This window comes from Meriones unguiculatus, chromosome 19 (assembly GCF_030254825.1).
Source record: "Meriones unguiculatus strain TT.TT164.6M chromosome 19, Bangor_MerUng_6.1, whole genome shotgun sequence".
Classification (NCBI taxonomy): domain Eukaryota; kingdom Metazoa; phylum Chordata; class Mammalia; order Rodentia; family Muridae; genus Meriones; species Meriones unguiculatus.
Window position 1 is genome coordinate 33,547,309 of NC_083366.1, and position 19,104 is coordinate 33,566,412.

Below are 19,104 nucleotides of genomic sequence, written 5' to 3' on the forward strand. Positions count from 1 at the left end.
TACAGAGACTAGCCAACTATTTCTCTTGTGCTGTACATAGTAAACATGCTAACATTTTCATCAAATCAGCTAGAGAAAGTCACATACTCCCAACTTCATTGAATGTATGTCTCTGTTTATGTCCATTTTCATTTCCTCACTGCCCCTAGCTAGGTACTGGGATCTGAGGTCTATGAAATACAGCACAAAACCCATTAGTTCTATGATGGGAATTTGTGGGAGAGATTAATACACAAGCTGATAAAATTCCTGAGGCTCAGCTGAATCAGTCCTTTTGTGTGACAGCACCAGAAACAATCGGGGTTCTCACAGGAACTATAATCCTCACAAAGGATGAACTCTAATAAGATAAACTATGATAGTAAAAAAAAAAAAGACCCATTGTGAAGACACAAGTGGCAAGTGAGAGCGTTAGCATTGCTCCCACCCACTCCTGCCATCACCAGTGGCAGGCAGAAGAGCTGGCCCAGCTCCCTCACTTGGGCAGTGTGGAAGAGTTGGCCCTGGTTGTCTGGGTGTGGTAGAAATGGCCCTACCCCTCCATGCAGTGGTGCTGGAGAGCCTGGCCCTGCTTCTCACTGACTGTAGCACGGGGGAGAACATGCCCCACACCTTCACCTGGCCTGGGAAGCTTGGTAGAACTGGCCCTACTGGCACAGGCATGGGAGAGCTGACAGGCTGCCACAAGTAGGAGAGCTGGTCTGGCCCTTCTCCTGGGCAAACTGGGAGAGCTAGCCCTGGCAGTATGAGTGAAGGAGAGATGGCAAGCTGACCAACACAGCCACAACCCAGGCTCAGATGCATGGCCTTGAGTTGGCCATCCCAGTATCTACCTCATTTATGAAATACTGGAGCATACGAAAGGGTTGGTTTTACAGAACCAAAGTTGCAGGATTTTCATGACACAGGATATCTAAGAAGAGTCCCAGTGAAGATCCAGTGTTGATAGTGCAGCAGAAGCCCGAGGCCTTGAACCAGACCAATGACTCATTGCAATGAACATTTGCAAGTAAAGCTGTTTGGGGAAAAGGGTCTACTGTGGGAAACACTGCAGCTTCCACAGTGAGATGTTCATGTTTTTGTTTTAATATATTTTTTCTGTCTCTCTCTGTTTTGCTGCATTTATTTATTTAGTTAATTTTCTTTCGGTGGGGAGGTTGCAAGGGAAGACAGCAGATATGAAAGGATGGGGAGAAGGGTGGGATTGGGGTGCATGATGTAAAATTCATAAAAATTTAATAAAAAGCTAAAACAAGCAACGAAGAAAAAGGAATTAGTATTCTGGGGTTTAATACAAAATTTGAAAAATAATAGAAACTATTTTTGAAATAAAAAATGCAAAAAAGGAACAGAAATTATAGTGTAAGAAGAGAGCATTACCAACACAGTATAATTAAAAAGAAAGTTGAAAATCTAGAGCAGAAAATTATGATTTGTTTAAATGAAAAAATTTGGTTGTTGGTTAGACACCTTTGAATAGAGATTCAATAATCTGGACAATTGTTCTTTAAAAATCCAAACTGTAGCGCAGAATGTATAGTGGGAGATATGTGAAAGCCAAGATATCCAACACTCAGTCATATTAACATAAAACAGCAAAGTAAATTGGAGTTAAATATTCAAAGTTTATGGTTCAGGTGGTAGTTGTTAAATTGCTTGTATCTAGGTTTTGTTGAGTCAAATATTCTGGCTAAATTTTTTAAGTTATAAAATTACATGTGAAATAATGCCTTTCATTATGGCATTTTCACATACACTTTGTTTTCTCCATCCTTCTTACTGGTCCTACCCCTTAGCTTTCTTCTTCCACCACCATCTTCCCTCTATTCCCCTATCACTAGCATTCTATTTCTATTTCCTCTGATTTTCTTCTCCCCAGCCTTCTCTTAATACTTCTAGTTTCCTCTTCTGGTCTCACTTCTATTTTCATGGCTTATTCCTTCCCACATACATATTGCAAATATCTAAAAATTAAATTCTGAGATCTGTATGTGAGAAAAAAAATCATGAAACATTGTCTTCTAAGTATGGCATACTTTGCTTAAGATGATATTTCCAGTGTCTTCTACTGATGAAGATTTGCCAAATTCCCACATCATACTTGGTGCAATGATCTGATTTCCATGAAGAGAGATGACATTTCCTATTTTACTATAACATGACTGGGTAGTATAAAGAACTAGAAGTGGGACTCAGAAGAAAACATACTTTTTCTCCTTATGATTAAGTTTACATCTGCTTGTTTTTTTTTCTTTTTAACCAATTATAAATAGAATCAATACCTTCCTGCTTTTAGCTTAAACCAGAACAACAATATTGTGTTCTTCAGTGAGTTAAAATGAGGTAAGACAGATTTTAGTATATATATATCGTATATTATAAGTCTAATATCTGCTTATAAGTGAGTATATACTGTGTGTGTGTTTCTGTGTCTTTAGTATGTTTTTAAACATACTAAAATCTGTATACCTAAAGAAGCTAAGCAAGAAGGAGAACCCTGAGTAAGATGAGCAATCCTTACTCAGAAAGAAAAACAGGATGGATATTGGAAGAAAGAGAAAACAGGAACAGATCAGGAGCCTACCACAGAGGGCCTTTGAAAGACTCTACCAAGAAGTGTATCAAAGCAGATGCTGAGATTCATAATCAAACTTTGGGCAGAGTGCAGGGAATCTTAGGAAAGAAGGGGGAGTTAGTAAGACCTGGAGAGGACAGGAGCTCCACAAGGAGAGCAAAAGAACCAAAACATGTGGGCAGAGGGGTCTTTTCTGAGACTGATACTTCAACCAAAGACCATGCATGGAGATAAGCTAGAACCCCTGCTCAGATGTAGCCCATGGCAGCTCAGTCTCCAAGAGGGTTCCCTAGTAAGGGTAATAGGGTCTGTCTCTGACATGAACTCATGGGCTGGCTCTTTGATCATCTCCCCTGTTGGGGGAGCAGCCTTGCCAGGTCACAGAGGAGGACAGCTACAGCTGGGATACAAAGTGATTAAACTGTAATCAATATAAAAATAAAAATTTAATAAAAAATGAGATAAGACAAACTGCTCATGTGAAATTAGTATGATTCAATGTCCAACTGAGTTTGTGTCATTTAAAATGAGTTTTGATATAAACAAGTCAAAAGCTGTTATAGGTGGTGTAAATTACTTGGTATGTTTCTTCAGTGTTGATTTTTTGGGAAGATGCCACAATCAAGAATCCTATTTTAAAGAGGCAGGGCTCCATTTTTTTTTTCATTTATCCTACATTTTTTGGTGCTCTAAATTGCTGGAAAGACAGGTTGTACAAGCTGATTGGAACCAGTTAGTTTCCCTAGATTTCATTAGGTTTTGTTTGCAAATACTTTCCTATTAAGTCCCAATTCAGCTTCTTCCACATTATGCAATACTGAGTCTTTGTTCTCATTTCAAAGTTTTGCCCATTTGTTACAGGAAATCCTTGGAGATGTCTTTTGTGAACTAGCCAATGGCTTCACATATTTGTCTAAATTGAGCCCTTTTGTCATTTATGTGTGTTTGTAGAGATGACTAAGACTGGTGGATACTAAGCAGAACACCAACTGTGGTCCATCAGAAATTCAGAGGCAGCCTCTGCCTTCATCCTTCAGTTTCCTGAGCTTTGCAGGCGATTGCTTAGTATTTATAAAATTCCCTTGTTCTTGTAAACAGAAGCCTGAAGAAAATCAATGTTTTGACTCTTTCTGCAAATAAACTTGCTTGCAGCTCATTTTCTTAGGTTAGAGATTCCAAAAGTTACTGTCAGTCCTATAACAGTAGCCTGGAAATAGGTGAGCAGACACAAATGCACTCAGATTGAAGACTGTGTTTTAGGTTTAGAATGGGTGTAGGTGAGGTGGAGAATATCCTCACTCTACTGTCAGTGGTTGGGCATGCACTAAGACGTCTGAATCTGTGCACCACGAAAGTAATTTGAAGTATCTAAGTGGCTTACTAATAACTAGGGAGCATCAAGAGCATTAGAACAAATGGCTACTTGATGCCACTAAATTGCTTTCATATAAAAAAAAACCTAAAACTGTATTATTTGACTGTCATAAAGATAGGGTTGACATGTCATTAGTTTATAACAACATAATAATAACAAGCTGGAAAGCTAGACAAATATTTGTTTGCAGAGGAAGGTTTGGTGAGGTAAATGTAGTAAAGATTTAGGTCTCTTTAAAATATGCTTTGTGATTTTCATAGTCTTGCCTAAGCCAGAGAAGATACAGGAATGAAATTTGGTGTAGTCCTTTGTGTGTGTGTGTGTGTGTGTGTGTGTGTGTGTGTGTGAGATGTTTTAGCAGAAAAAAGGAAGAAATCTTTATTTCTATCTTGGGCTTAGTTTATGCACCTGGTTGGGATAAGTTCTACTAAGCCCACAGCCTGTGGATGGGAAGACTAGTCAATGCTTTCTTCACTCTCTTCACAAGTCACTAGAAATGGATTAGAGAAACAGGAAAGATAAACTGAAAGCAGTAAGTATTCTTAGTACATCTTGTTTGACTTACTGTTCTAGAATAGAAAGTGTTCAATTGACAAAGAGCAATGTTGACAACAGTGAATAGGATATATGAGTTCAGTGTTTCCTTGGCAAGAGCTTCTCAAACTTTAATGTGCACATTCATATCACCTGGAGAAAAAAAATTGTTAAAATGTAGAAATAGTAGGTTTAGGTGGGACTCAAAACTTTTCATTTTAACAAGCTTATAGATGATGCTGTAATTTGAGTAATGTCACACTTTGAGTAATGTTACAATTTGACTTTAAATGTCCCTAAAGACTCATGTATTGAAAGTTTATTCAGTGACACATGTCATTATTGAGAAGCATGGAAGTATTTAGAAGGTAAGACATTTCAGAAGGAAGTTGTATAATTGTGTAAATCACCTAGGTGGATACTGTGAACTTCAACCCTTCTTATACCATGAGGTGACAAGGTTCTCTTGGTCACATGCTCCTAATATGATGAACTGAGTTGCCAGATGGAACCTAATTGGTTCTTCATGGAACCAAGTGATTATGGACTGGACCCTTTGAACACAACAACCCCAATAAACTATTCCTCCTTATTGTTTTACTTTGTGTTCCTGGAGGAGAGAATAAAAGGACATTTGTATGCTCGTTGAGTGCTCTTCCACTGAGCTGCTCCCAAGCCCTAAACCTTGTTGCCTTATCAGGTTATTATCTTGGTTATTTTGTCACAAAAAAATGGAAAACTGGCTAATCAAATAATAGGGACAAATTAATTTTAGCTTACCTTTTTTGCTATTCTTTATACGGATGTATAGCTGATCATTAGGACCCAGATAGTAAGAGGTGAAAATAAAAGCATCTGCAGCTTAGCATTTGATAGCTATTAGCCACGGTGGAAAAGACTTATGGGAGGAAAATACAACCTGGGAGATGCTCTGTTCATTACATTCTTTGCTCATTGCTGTGACAAAGCACCCAATAAGAAACATTGTAAAGGAAGAATGGTTTGTTTTCCTTCTCATTTCATAGGACCAGCTATCATGACACCCCCCCACCAAAGCATGGTGGTAGAAGCCATGAGGCTACGTGTTAGCATTTTAGATGATCATGAGGAGAGAAAGGAATAAAAAAAAGGGGGGGCGGAGTCTGGACTTTAAAACTCCCAAGATCTCACACACACCAGTTAGAACTAGTTCCTAAAGGTTCCACAAGTTCCCCAAACTGTATCCAAAGCCAAAAGAGAACCACTTGGACTCATAGAGAACACTTTATATTTAAACTTTAACATTATGTTAATGAAATAAAGCAGGCAGAGGAATGTGGTTACTAGATGTTCTCATTTGTGGGCAATAAAAATAGTTGATTTCATAGATACAGAAAGTAGAATAGTGCCTGTTAATTCATTAGAAGTGTAGGGACAAGGTGTTTAGAAAAAAGTGAGACAATGCAGGCAAGCAGGGAATTGATTCTAGTGTTTTATAGCATAGTAAGTAGATTATAGTCTACCAAGAATTATCAAATGTTTCAAGATAGCTAGAAAAGTCTGAATAACTTCAACATATAGAAAGTATAAGTTATTTCACTCTTGGTTGCCCACCATAACTAAATGGTAAGAACTCAAGCCTAAACACGGCACAACATAGAAAAATCATGCTAGAACTGAGTTAGAAGCATCCTCCTCGTTGGCTAGCTTCCATAGTGCCAGAAGGCACTATACCATTCGCCTTGGAAGAAAGGTCATCAAAACCACACCCAGCTGTGAATCCTGAGAGCTGATACCAACCTTCTAGGATAGATGGAGCCACTGGTGCAATAATGGTATGAGTGTCATGGGTCATTCAACTGCTTTCTGATTAGATTTGAAGTTCCCTCTCAAGGATAGAAGTCATGTTTGATTCTATAAATTTGAGTAAAAGTCTATGGACTTTTAGCTTCTAAGGTCACAGTTCTTGGTTGGTGGGTGGAAGGGGACAGACCCACTACTATTGTTTTGGTGAATGGGTGTGGTGTCAAGCTACCTTAATTTTTTTTTAAATTTGTTTTGTTTATATCCATAGATTAGTTTAGTTCTGGTTCCCATTTTTTTTTCTCAGAGAATCTTCTGTTTGCTGCAAGTGATGGTTAATGCAGAGAAACATAACTAGTCAGAATGCTGAGAATTAAGTCACTATTTACATAAAAGAAGAGATGAGTAAAAAGAATGCAAGATCCAGAGGATGGGGGCCAGTGCTGTGGAAATGTCTTTTAGACATAACAAAAGACATTGTAACCAAGAAATCAGACCTGCTATGGTTCATAGACTATGGTATTGTGCACAAGACCTGTACAAGACTGAGCCCATCAACATTCTCACTCTTCTATGAGTAGCTATTGTCAGTTAATGGTTCCTCATGAAAGGTGAGTGATAAAAAAGATATCCTAAATGTTTGAATCAGGGGTAATGATAATTACTCTGACTTGATCATTATATGTTATGTGTTAAATATTTGTGTGTACCTTATAAGTATCTGAAAATATTGTGTGCTAATTTATAAAACACAGATTCTTATTCAATGGTAGAAATGCCTGATGTCTAAACTGCCTTTTAACAAGCTGTCAAGCATCTGGCCTACGACCAAACTGGGCAGCATCTCTAGACAACAGAATAACAGAATTTACAACATTTCCCCCATCTTTTTCTTTTCATTTTCTTTCTTTCTTTCTTTCTTTCTTTCTTTCTTTCTTTCTTTCTTTCTTTCTTTCTTTCTTTCTTTCTTTCTTTCTTTCTTTCTTTCTTTTTTTTGTTGTTGTTGTTGAATTTTCTAGAGAAGAATGAGATATGGCAGAATTCTGAATTCACTTAAATGGACTGTTTGCTGAGATTCTGGGAACAGAAACATGAAGTAGGGTGATATGTAGAAGGTTGGTATGAGAATGAAGAGCGAATGGAGGGGCAGGTTGAGGACAAAGGGAGCTGGGTTCTCACTGAGTTTAACTCTTTTCCATGTGGCTTCATTTGCTCACTCGTTCACAGTGTCTGTTCCTGGGCCATAATCCTAAACTGCAGAGGGGTTCAGGCTGGTCCTTACTTTGTTGTATATCTCAGGACATGTAGAAGATTGAGATGACCAGTTTTAGCAGGAAAGTTTCCTTTTTTTTTCACACCACATTGAATGAACAACATTCATCTCTCCCTTCTGAACAACTCAAATTCCTGTTGGCAATGTGTGCATGTTATTTGGAGGCAAATAGAAGAGTCTGTTCCATCAGTTCCCACTCCAAGGGCCTTTTCATTTCCTAGACTGGCAGTGGCTGCCATGTGCAGTTTTCCATACCCAAGCTTTTCCCTTCTCACTTCATCTGCACTATATCCTCACTCCCTGCCACTCTGCCCTGCAATTTTAGTACCACTCCTGCTTCCCTCTGGTCACTCAGTGTTGGATGCTGAGCGTTGAGGGCAAACCATGGAGAATAAATAAGCCCTGTGTAATTCTAATCAGTATCCATGACATTTCACATATTTTAATCCTTGTTTCACACCCTTAGCCTTTTTCCATGAGCTTGGGGTTCTGTGCGAAACAAGCACAGAAGCTTTTCCCATTTACTGTTGAAATTGCATTGCACAAGCATGAAAACTGAGAAACATTCCTCCTCCTTACCAACCAATTGAAACTGTCTTGATGACAGTCCCATGTAACCACACAGGCCATGAGCCAACGTTTCAGTTGGGAGATTTCCCCCACCTTCCTCTCCTGTCAGTGAGGCAAGTAGTTCCCAGATGATTTCCCCATCTAGCCCAGTGGTTCCTGGAAACATGTTTCCAGAGAAATCAATGACAGAACTGCCTAGGCAGGGGAGTTGTACATATGTGTAGGAGCCTAGCTTTTTAAAGAATCCAGCTGAGGGAACCCACTGTAGTGTGTGTGTGTGTATGTGTGTGTGTGTGTGTGTGTGTGTGTGTGTGGCTCCATGGGTGATATGGGTAATATAATCTTGAATATACTAGATTAGTAGTGCTACATCAGTGAGCTACACTGCTTGCCCTTAAATATCTTTTAAAAAACTCTTTAACTCTTTCAAGCTCATTAACTTTCTGTAGTGATGTAAGCCTTTAAATACAAATAATGGAGAAGTTCAGTGGCATTTTGGTTATGAAAATATCAAGAATTGGCCTTGTACATAAAACTCAAGTGAAGTTAGATAGAATACAAGCCACAGTTTCTCTCGTATATATGCATGTATGTTCATGCTTGCATATGTGTGAATATACAAAATCCAGAATATACATAATCCAGTCAGAACTCTATATATCTTCTTAAATATTGAAGGCCAGGCACCCGTTATCATTCTAATCTTTTCCAGACTTTATCCTCAGGGGTTGCTGTATGGTACCAGAAGAGAGGTTGACAGTGTTTTCAGGAGTTAGGTAAGCCTTTGGATATTCAACCCTGAGTGAAAATAATTCTTAGAAGTACAGACACTTGTGAGTTATAATATGATGCCAGATAATTTAACAGCACTGTGTGAAACAAACTGGCAATAAAAAGTGGAGACTGGGGGTTGCTCCAAGATGGCAGCATGGATCCCATATGGTGCCTGATCAGTAGGACAGCAATGATTGCACATTGATCTACTGACAACCAAAGTGTGGGCCTCCAAACATGAACAACTGTGTTTCCCAGGTAAAAGTAGACCCCATGGTGAAGGATACAAGTGGGTCCGACCTTAGGTCACCCAGCTAATCCCCAGAAAAGTTCCTGGGTTCCTTCCAGCAGTTCATCTCCAGCATCTAGCCACACACCTATGTGCTACTGTCGCTGTCCAGAGAACACCTTCTGGGTACCAGAGCCTGCAACTCCAACCTCGGGCCTCCTGATCTCCAGGATCCACAGGAACAGCCCAGACACTACTCCAAAACTCAACCCATCTTCCTAGAGAGACTGACTAAACCTCTGGGATTGCTAGTTTTCCAAGATGGCTGTACCCAGCAAACACAGTGTCTGAGGACACTGGGCAGCTGCAGCTCATTAACGTCAGAGCAAGAAAGCCAGTGGCAGGGCAGCTGTCTCTGGGACTTCTCCGAATGAGAGGAGAGCTCCTGAGGATTCCAGATAGTCCACAGGATCATACATGTGAGGTCAAGGAAATTCACTGAGAAACACTGGCCACTCAGAGGCCATACCCTCCAATCTGAGAAGAACTCCTGCAAGGATATCCAGCTTGCTGTCCAGGACCCTTGCCGAACTGTACCTCTCTTCTACAGGATTCCAGCAGGCTCCAGAAACTACCAGCCAATGCCACAGACAACAGATGGCTAAAGGCCAGCATAACATACAAACAACAAAAGCCAAAGCAATATGGCATCTCCAGAACCCAGTTATCCCAAGGAATCAGCCCTGGATACCCTAACACAACTGAAACACAAGAAAAATGACCTTAAATCTAGGCTTATGAAGATGATAACAGAGGAAACAAATAAAATCAGCAATGAAATACTTGAAGATAGTCAAACAGACTGAGGCCTTTCTTTTTTTTTAATTAATTAATTTTTTTATATTAATCACGGGTTATTTACTTTGTAATCCAGCTGTAGTCCCTCCCTCCTTCCCTCCCAATCCCACCCTCCCTCCCTCATCTCCTCCCTGCCCCTTACCAAGTCCACTAATAGGAAAGGACCTCCTCCCCTTCCATCTGACCCTAGCTTATCAAGTCTCTTCAGGCCTGGCTGCAATGTCCTCTTCTGTGGCCTAGCAAGGCTGCTCCCCTGCAAACTGAATCCAAGAACACATCAAAGATATCATCCACCACGACCAAGTAGGCTTCATCCCAGGCATGTAAGGGTGGTTCAACATATGGAAATCCATCAATGTAATCCACCACATGAACAAACTGAAGGAGAAAAACCACATGATCATCTCCTTAGATGCCAAAAAAGCATTTAACAAAGTCCAACACCCATTCATGTTTAAAATCTTGGGGAGATCAGGGATACAAGGCACATACCTAAACAGACTGAGGCCTTTAAAGAGGCCTGTAGAGAGAAAATGAATACATCACTAAAAGAAATACAGGAACACACAAACAGGTAAAGGAAAACAATAAAACAGTTCAAGCTCTGAAGATGAAAATGAAAACAATAAAAAATGTTGCAGGATATTTGATCCCATTGTGAACCCCAAAACTGTGAACTGTAAAACCTTGTTTCTTGTTTGGTGTGGTTGAGGCCTATCACACACCTTTAATCCAAGAACTTTTGATTATAAACAGGTGATTAGAATGTAGTTCATTCAGCCTTAGCACACATGTTTAATCAAGAGCTTTCTGTGTATAGGATTTAATAAAATTATCTCTAGGTCAAGAGGCAGAGCAAGAAACCAGCTGACAGGGATTGAACAGTAGGAGGGTCTTTGAGTTGAGGGGTATTTAAGAAAGCACGGAGAAGAAAGGGCTTTTTGCTCAAGCTCTGGCTGTCAGTTGAGCTAGCAAGCCTTTTGAATTTTTTCCATCTGGACGTGAGCTGAGAAGATCAGCTGGGTGCTTTCTCTGATTCTTTGAGCTAGCAGATTTTAACCCCAGCATCTGGCTTCTAGTCTCTATTGATAAAACAGAATGGTTTGGATTTTCACTTTTGTTTATAACAACAACAACAACAACAAAAAGCACAAACTGAGGAAATCCTGGAGAGAGAGAGAAATTAAAGAAGAAAACAGGAACCACAGAGCTAAGCACCACCAACAGAATACAAGAGATGGAGGAGAGAATTTCAGTTGTAAAAGATACAATGGATGAAACTGATGCATCCATTAAAGAAAATGTTAAATCTAAAAAATTCCTGACAAAAAACAAGAAATCAAGGACACCATGAAAGACGAAACCTAAGAATAATAGGAATGGATGAAAGAATATTTCTGGCTTCAAGGACCAGAAAATATTTTCAACAAAATCATAGAGGAAAATTCTTCCAATCTAAAGAAAGAGATGCCTATAAACATACAAGAGGCCTACGGAACACCAAATAGATTAGACCAGAAAAGAAAATCCTCCTGCCACATAATAATCAAAACACTAAATATATAGAACAAAGAAAAAATATTAAAAGCTGCAAGGGAAAAAGGCAAAGTAACATATAATGGCAAATCTCTTAGAATCACACCTGACTTTTCAGTAGAGATCATAAAATCCAGAATGGCCTGGGCAGGTATCTTACAAACCCTAAGAGACCACAGATGCAAATCCAGATTACTACACCCAGTAAAACTTCCAATCACAGTAGATGGAGAAAACAAAATATTCTAGAACAGAAACAAATTTAAACAATATCCAAGAACAAACCCAGCTCTACAGAAGATATCAGAAGGAAAATTCCCACCCAAAGGGTTTAACTACACCCAAAATACCCCACAGGATATAAATAACTTCACTACAGCAAAACCAAACGTAGGCAAGCATACAAACACACTACCACAACCAACATAAAAGCAGAGGAACTAACAGTCACTAGTTATTAATCTCTTTCAACATCAGTACACTCAACTCTTCAACAAAGACACAGACTAACAGAATGGATACATAAACAGGACCCAACATTCTGCTGCATACAAGAAACACATCTCACACACAAAGATAGACATTACCTGAGAATAAAGGGCTGGAAGAAAGTTTTCCAAGAAAAGAGACCCAAGAGGCAAGCTGGAGTAGCCATTCTAATATTTAATAAAATGGACTTTTGACCAAAATTAATCAAAAGAGATGATCCTCATTAAAGGAAAACTCCACCAAGACAACATCTCAATTCTGAACACATCTGCCTCAAATACAAGAGTACACACATTTGTAAAGGAAACATTAATAAAGCTTAAACCACACAGAAACATTAACAGTGGGAGACTTCAACTTCCATTCTCACCAAAGGACAGGTCAACGAAACAGAGGCTAAACTGAGAAATAATAACATTAAGAGATGTCATGAATCAAATGGACCTAACAGACATCTACAGAACTTTTCACCCAAATACAAAAGAATATACCTTCTTTTCAGTACCTCACAGAACCTTCTCCAAAACTGGCCATATATAAGGTCACAGAGCAAGCCTCAACAGATACAAGAAGATTAAAATAATACCTTGTATCTCCTCAGACCACCATGGACTAAAGCTAGACTTCAACAACAACAGAAATAACAAAAAGCATACACACACATGGTGACTGAACAACTCTCTATTCAAACACAACTGGGTCAGAGAAGAAATAAAGAAAGAAATTAAGGACTTTCTAAAATTCAATGAAAAGAAAGGTACAACATACACAAATTTACGGGACACAACGGAAGCAGTGCTAAGAGGAAAGTTCATAGTACTAAGTACCTTCATAAAGCGATTGAAGTCATCTCATGCAAGCAACTTAATGGAACACATGAAAGCCCTAGGGGGGAAAAAGAAGCACACATACCTAATAGGAGTAGTTGGCTTGAAATTAAAAAAAAAATTGAAAAAAAGAGAACAATCCAAAGAATCAATGAAACCAAGAGCTGGTTCTTTGAGAATATCAACAAGATAGATAGAGCCTTAGTCAGGCTAACTAAAAGGCACAGAGACACGATCCAAATCAACAAAACAGAAATGAAAGGGGAGATGTGACAACAGTCACTGAGGAAATCCAAAAAAATCATTAGGTCTTACTTCAAAAGCATATATGCCACAAAATTTGAAAGTCTAAATGAAATGGACAGTTTTGAAAGATTCCACTTACAAAAGTTGAATCAAGACCAGGTAAATAAATTAAACAGTCCTATATCCTCCAAAGAAAATAGAAGCAGTCATGAAAAGTCTCCCAACCAAAAAAAGTTCAGGGCAAGATGGTTTCAGTGCAGAATTCTACCAGACCATCAAAGATGAGCTAATACTAATGCTCTTCAAACTATTCCACAAAATAAAAATGGAAGGTATAACCAAACTCATTCTATGAGGTCACCATCACCTTAATACCTAAACCACACAAAGACCTAACAAAGAAAGGAAATTTCAGCACAATTTCCCTTATGAATATTGATGTAAAAATACTCAACAAAATACTTGCAAACCAAATCCAAGAACACATCACATATCATTCTCCAAGAACAACTAGGCTTTATCCCAGGAATTCAGGGGTGGTTTAATATATGGAAATCCATCAAAGTAACCCACCATATAAACAAACTGCTAAAAAACAAAAACAAAAACAAAAAAACAAAAAACAAATGATCATCTCCTTGGATGCTGAAAAGGCATTTAACAAAATCCAACACCTGTTCATGTTAAAAGTCTTGGAGAGATCAGGGATATAAGGCACATGCCTAAACACAGTAAGCCTATAACCAAGATCAAACTAAATAGAGGGAAATTTATATCAATCCCACTGAAATCAAGGACATCCAAGGCAGCCCACTTTCTCTGTATCTCTTAAATATAGTGTTTGAAGTCCTATCTAGAGCAATAAGACAAATAAAGGAGATGCAAATTGGAAAGGAAGAAGTCAGTGTATCACTATTCACATATGATATGATACTGTATATAAATGACCCCCAAAATTCTACCAGGGAACTGCTATCTCTGATAAACACCTTTAGCAAAGTGGCTCCATACAAAATTAATTAAAGAAAATCAGTAACCTCCCTCCCCGTATACAAAAGATAAATGGGCTGAGAAAGAAATTAGGGAAACAACACCCTTCACTATATATATATATATATATATATATATATATGTGTGTGTGTATATATATATATATATATATATATATATATATTGAACAAATTTCTAGTTCCTGAAGAAAGAAATTGAAGAGAATATCAGAAGATGGAAAGCTCTCCCATGCTCATGGATCAGTCGGATAAACAGTAAAAATGGCCATCTTACCAAAGGCAATGCAATCCCCATCAAAATACTAAAACAATTCTTTACAGAACTTGAAAGAAAATCCTCAACTTCGTATGGAAAAACAAACAAAAAATCAGAATCGTTAAAATAATTATGTACAGTAAAAGACCTGGAGGTATCTCCATCCCTGATCTCAAACTGTACTATAGAGCAATAGTAATAAAAACTAGATGATACTAGCATAGAAACAGACTGGAAGGTCAAAGGAATGGAGTCGAAGACCCAGAAATAAACCCACACACCTATGGACACTTGATTTTTGATAAAGGAGCCAAAACCACACAATGGAAAAAAGACAGCATCTTCAACAAAAGGTGCTGGTCTAACTGGATGTCTACATGTAGAAAAATGCAAATAGATCCATATTTATCACCCTGCACAAAATTAAAGTCCAAGTGGATCAAAGTTCTCAACATAAAACAAGACTCCCAGGTAGGTATCAGTATACAGATTCTAAGGTTCTCTGAAGACAGTGGGATTCAAAGTTTGGAAGAGTTACTAGATGGTTTATTCCTGTAGAATGCACTTGGTCCCCCAATTGTTCTGAGGAGACTTTTAGAATCTGCACAAGACTAACATCTAATTTGTATACAAAGTAGTCTTCATTCTCATTTTGAATTACTTTCAAAATTATTATTAAAATACTTGAATAATATTTTATTATTATTAAATTACTTGAAAAACTTTTTATGGTAGACCTAAATCAACCCTAGGTGAATGCAAACATTCAATGCCAAAAGGAATGCCTTAAAATACTTAGAACATTATTTAAATTAATATATTTTAGATTTTCATGTAGCTTCCTCTTTAAGCAATTACAAATCAAAGCTACGGAGAAAATGGTGACAAGTTCAATTACCTGAGAAGGAGAAAATTTCTGCTCATTGAATAATTTTATGACCTTCATGCATGTTTTTAAAAAATCATATCAGCTAAGTATGTTTGAGGATATATAAAATGTTAATATAAATAAATGGAGAGAAGATGTCCCAAGAGGAAACTGAAAAATAATGATGTTGCCATGTTGCGCAGAGAAATACATAAAGCCAATGAAAATATTTGACAGGACGCCCTCTTCACTTCAGGCAGATGCCAAGTACAGGTTAAGAACACGGAGGGCAGGGGCTCTGACCCAAGGTGATGAAAAAGGCAATTAGTACAGACGCTGTGGCTTGACTTGTACAGTTTCATAAACCTAGGATGTGGACTTCTGCGAGCAGTTCTGATACACATACACGCTTTACTTGGCACAATCAGTGTCTATTGAACATTTCATAGTAGCAGCATGTCCTTTTAAAATTTTATACGGTTTGCGATTTAATATGTGGGTACCTGTATTTACATCCTTCACACACCTCTCTTTCCTCTTTCCAGTTCCTTCAATAACCCATCCCAACCCCTATAACTTTCAAGTATACGTCCTCTGTAAAAAAATTGTGCTCTCTCTCACACAGACACATTTATGTCCACACACGCACACACACACACACACACGCACGCGCATTTATGTCCTTTCTTCTCAAACCTTCAAGTACGATCAGTGCTATTCGAAACATTCATGGGTGTGTGATACTCTGCTGGGACCTCTGACTTACCAGGGCCTATCTATACCCTTAGGGAGAAAACCAATCCTTCCTTTCCCAGTAGCTAACAACTCTCAGTTACTTCATGGATCGGGTTGTGTGTTCTACTTCTACCCAATATGGCGAATTGGTTTGGCTTGAGTTTTTGCAGGTTTTGTGCATGCTCTCACAACCGCTGTGTTCAGAAGATGTAGTCATCCATTGCCTACGACTCTCGCATTTTTCCAACCCCACTTTGTTGATGATACCTGAGCCTTGGAAGAGACAGTTTGGTATATATATTCCCTTGAGGTTCAAAATTTTACAATTTCTTATTCATTGTACCTTGATCAACAGTGGAATACTGCTTTAACCACGGTCTACTGAAACCAGATGCTTCTCAGAAGGGGGCAGGAAGAAACATTAATCTATAGGCATAACAATAAGTAATTAGGAATTGATTTAATACTACGTCCATTTATCAGCATAAATAGTAGCAGATTCTTCTCTAGATCCTATTACCCATTTAGCCATATGCTCACCTCCCATAATCATTTTAGGTATGAACTTCAATGTTGTAACATGGTTCTTCAATCCAAGCAGAAAGTAGTTGGTTACTATCATGAGATTTTTGCCACTATCACACACGTGGAGATTCTTTCCTAGAGAGTCATTGTTACAGTTGCACAGCTGGATGTATTAGACAATTATTCTTCTCCTCTGGTAGCATGCCTAGCATCTTCCAGCAGAAAGAATGTTAGCCAGTAGTGATGAAGCTTTCGGGTTTGTACAGGCTTGAATTTATCATATTTTGTGATTTAAGCATATGGTGCCTTCAAGAATAGTGTCTTCCCATCAAGTATAAACTGACAGTTTATTTTATTTTATTTTATTTTATTTTATTTTATACAATATCTGAATGGTAGCCATTGAGATACCTATGACAATTGCCTACTATATTCAAGGTTAATGGATCCTCATTAGCCAATATCTCTAAAAAGAAGTAATCTGCTCCTGGGTTGATGTAGATGTTAGCCTTGGTTGTTAGTAGGGGGCATTGCTGTCCTGTAAAAGGGTAACTCCGTTTTCACTCTCCTACTCTTTCCATATATCTGGAGGCTTTTATAGCAGTAGGTTTCAATATGTTTTTTTAAAATGTCTTTTGTGTTAATTTATTCCTCTTCACACTCTTCTACACTACCTTCCACACCACCTAGTATAACCTTTCTTGCTTCATTTTCCTTTTTTTTTTTTTTTCAATGCAGTTTATTCAGGAACCTTGAACAATCATCTGACCCTGGGGAAAGCCAGCCCACAGCTTAAATAGCCTCTGGGTAGCCAACCCCAGCGTGCCATGTGGGCAGTGCAGATAGTTCCACATACATGGAAGCAAGCCAGATCTTCGGCCTTAGCCAAATGTGGAATTGTTCGTGACAGAGAGCACTCACCATCGGGAAGGTGGAAGGCGGAAACCAGCTCCATCTTTAAGGCGCAGCATTCTGCAGCTCTCTACAGTTCCCCCTTTCTGTTTTAGACACATCAGGCAAGAGTAGAGGTCTGATCTCTGATATTAGAAATAAATTGGGACTTTGTACTGATGTTCATTTAGGTGTCATCCACCCAAAGACCATTTTGAAAGCCATTCCCCATGGGTTCTTAGTAATTTCAGTAACATTTACCATGGTTCTATGCTAACAAGCAAGAGAGAGAGACAGAGAGAGAGAGAAAGATAAAGATAGAGACAGAGACAGAGACAGAGACAGAGATAGAGAGAGGAAGGTCTTGGGTACTTTCTCTGGTGTCCATTTCCTGGTCTTGCATAGAGCTCAGTAGGCAAGATGATGATAGCTAAGGCCTTGTTTTGTTTGCTTGTTTCTTGTTTTGTTTTGTTTTTGTTTTTCAAGACAGGGTTTCTGTGAGTAGCCTTGGCTGTCCTGGATTCACTTTGTAGACCAGGTTGGCCTCAAATGCACAGCAACCTGCCACCTCTGCCTCCAGAGTGCTGGATTAAAGGCATGTGTCACCAACACCCTGGTTTATCAGAAACACAGCATTTCTTTTTGAGTTGAACAAAAGTCATGACATGATGAAAATTGACCTGTCATGCCTCATGGGACCTCCCATGAGATAGCTGGGGTCTAGAGAACAGGCCACTTGTTATTTCTTGATATTTTAGCTGTTGAAGACACCCTTCTATTTCTATTGTTTAATACAACATCAAATATGTTTACAATTTTTTTTACAAACTTTTTCTTGAATTCTGGGGCTGGTGATAGAATCATTCTATGAGTCACTGAATATTATTCACTATGCATTGTGACAATAACAATATCTTTGATTTAACAACTGGAGTGACTATTTAACCTTTAAAAATATTATATAACTCATCTCTCCATCTAATTCTCTGGTAGTGTCATTAAAAGGGAAAAGAAAATAGTGATGGTCTTTAAAGGAAAGAGGAGAATGGTGACACCATCCTTGCTGGATTTCAGTCTCATTTAATGTCTCAGGTGATTTGGCTATTTGATCAAAATGTTTTTAGGCTTAGTCAGGTGAGGGGCTTCTGAGTTAATTTTGCCTGAGCTTGGTCTTTTGTATAAACTGATAGTTTATTTTATTTTATTGGTGGTCAGTAGGTACTAAACTCTGTTTTCAGGGACCATGCACCTTCTTTTCTTTGTTTCTTGCACTTTTTTTCCCCACCAGCTTTTCACTGTTGAAGGCCTACCGTTCTGTGCAAGTGGCTGTCAGGTGAATCAGGTAGTAGGTAGAATTCTGCTCTATGTGTACCTTTTTGATTTCCATGGCAAATAGATCAGTCATAAATCCTAAAACTCAACCTGTAATAAAGATTACTAATATTCAATAAATCACCAACTGGTTTGGAAATGTGTTCACATATATTGTCCCACCCACAGGAGCAGCTGTAATAAACTGGTTGGTTATAAAAATCATGCAGTATGTAATTATTGGCATTATTGTGCCCATTTGTTCTCTCATTTTCTCTTTTTGGAAACAAAATTCTTTGTTTAAAAAACAACTTTCCAGTGGAATTTCCTATTCTGAATTTGATGTGAAATTTAAGCAAAAATAAACTTGGGCCATGATACAAATAAAAGTAGATCTTTTTAAAAACAAAAGATCCCAAAGTATAATTATAAATGACTCA

The 19,104-nt window shown here is 38.3% G+C and overlaps 1 long non-coding RNA gene across 1 annotated transcript in view; it reads right to left on the reverse strand.

Annotated features, from left to right (window-relative positions):
- The window catches only part of LOC132649265 (uncharacterized), a 114,259-nt gene that overhangs the window by 15,540 nt on the left and 79,615 nt on the right, over positions 1-19,104 (reverse strand). The gene's annotated exons all lie outside the window — the stretch shown is intronic.